Source organism: Quercus suber, unplaced genomic scaffold (assembly GCF_002906115.3).
Source record: "Quercus suber isolate HL8 unplaced genomic scaffold, Cork oak 2.0 scaffold_162, whole genome shotgun sequence".
In the NCBI taxonomy this organism is placed as follows: Eukaryota; Viridiplantae; Streptophyta; class Magnoliopsida; order Fagales; family Fagaceae; genus Quercus; species Quercus suber.
In genome coordinates, this window is record NW_027069623.1 from 109,553 (window position 1) to 111,619 (window position 2,067).

Genomic DNA, 2,067 nt, shown 5'->3' on the forward strand with positions numbered 1-2,067 from the left:
GGACAAAAGGGGCTTCTGCCCTTTTCAGGAAACTTAAATAGGAAAATGCCCAACTTCTCAAACTAATTAGGGAAATGCCCCTCTTTTGAAAATTGAGTTTCTAAAAATCAATTTAGGCCCTATAGCGGCGTTTTTATGGAGCCTATAGTGACATTTTAAAGACCTATAGTGACGTTTTTTAACTCGACTTCAATATAATCGAGTTATAGGCAATGAAATCAACCTATAGTGGCATTTTTTTTACCTATAACTCGATTTCTTTAAAGTTGAGTTAAAAAACGTCACTATAGGTCCTTAAAACGTCACTATAGGCTCCCTAAAAACGTCGCTATAGAGTTTTAGAAATTTTTTTTTCTAACTCGATTTTCAAAAGAGGGACATTTCCCTATTTAGTTTGGGAGGGGAGGCATTTTCCTATTTAATTTGCCTAAAAAGGACAGAAGCCCCTTTTGTCCGGCCTATTAGTATTTTTTTTTCTTATATCTTTATAATCTGATAAATCATGGGCCAGCATTGTGAACAAAACGACAGGTTGCAATCAACTCATTGGTTTGCAAGAATCAAAATTTAATTTATGACTTAAGACTTGGGCTTGGGGTTTACTTTGAAATTTGAATGGGCGAAGTCTTTACAAAAAGTTCCATATGTAATTTGGTGCTTTTCATTTTATATTTATTTATTTATTTGCATGATTTGGGCAAATTTTGTGAACACAGGTTTACATTGTGTACATGGGCGATCTAAAGGGCGAAATCTCTGCATCATCTATTCATGCCAACATCCTACAAGAAGTTATTGGCAGGTTGGGCAGTCGATGAGTACTATTATTTTTTAATAACTAGTCGCAGACCCGCGCGTTGCGCGTGATTATTTTTTATGGTGATCTCATTATTATTATTATTTTGTAATTTGAACTAATTTAATGAAAAGTAATGCATTTCATAATCATATTTATCACAAAATAATTTTTTATTATTGTAGAATTGTTTTATTTAAAATTTGAAACCTTAATTCTACTATAGTTGGTTGACTAATTTTTACATCTCTTAGTCAATTAAACACGTTTTGCATGCTACATGTAAACCTTCTTTTCCATAAAAGTTGAAATAATGTGCGTAATATTTTTTTTTTCTATGGAAGTTAAAAAGAATAAAATTCACCTTGTCTTGATGTTTTCTAAAAATTAAATTTGGAGTTTCTCTTTCAATAATTGTGAAAATTCCAAGCAATAATTCAGAAGGCAATACATGTTACATGTTCATGCTTTGATTGTGTAATTGTATGATTGATTTGGGTTGTAATTTATCAGTTGAATATGGTGGTGTATATCCAAAAAGGTTTAACTATGTTGTTTAAGATATTGAATATAGTGTTGTGTGTGATTTATAGAGTAGCGATGGTTGTAGTAATTAAAAATTGGGTTTTCATTGTCTTTTAAGTTAATAAAAACCTTACATATATTTTTTTTTTTCAAAAAAGCTTTACATATTTTTTTTTAACGTAAATCTTTACATATATCTTAATAAGTAAACTCTATACATTTCATTTTCTTAGATGCATAAAAAAAGACATCTATTCCATAATAATAGTGACTAATTAGTTTTTTCATGTTTTCATTTATAACGTTTCTTACTATTATCATATTTTACTGGCTGTTGATTTTCATAATAGAGGCATTAAATGAGAGTTAAATTCTTAGAACCTTTCATTAGATTTTAAAAGTCATGGTGTGTGAAGAAAATAAGCATTTAAGGATTTTTTTTAATATTTTATTATTTATAAATAGTGTTAAATGGAATGTCAAAAAAAAAAAAAGATTTTGAAAATTTTCATCTTTATTTCTTATATATTTCTTAATTCAACAATTAAATAAAATCATACAAAATTTAAACTTGAAACTAATCAAACTATAATCTAGAAAATCATATTTATTATCAAAACTAAAAGGAAAACATTCTTCAGTAATAATAGAAATATATAAGAAATAAAGATGAAAATTTTCAAAATCTTTTTTTTTTTTTGACATTCCATTTAACACTATTTATAAATAATAAAATATTAAAAAAA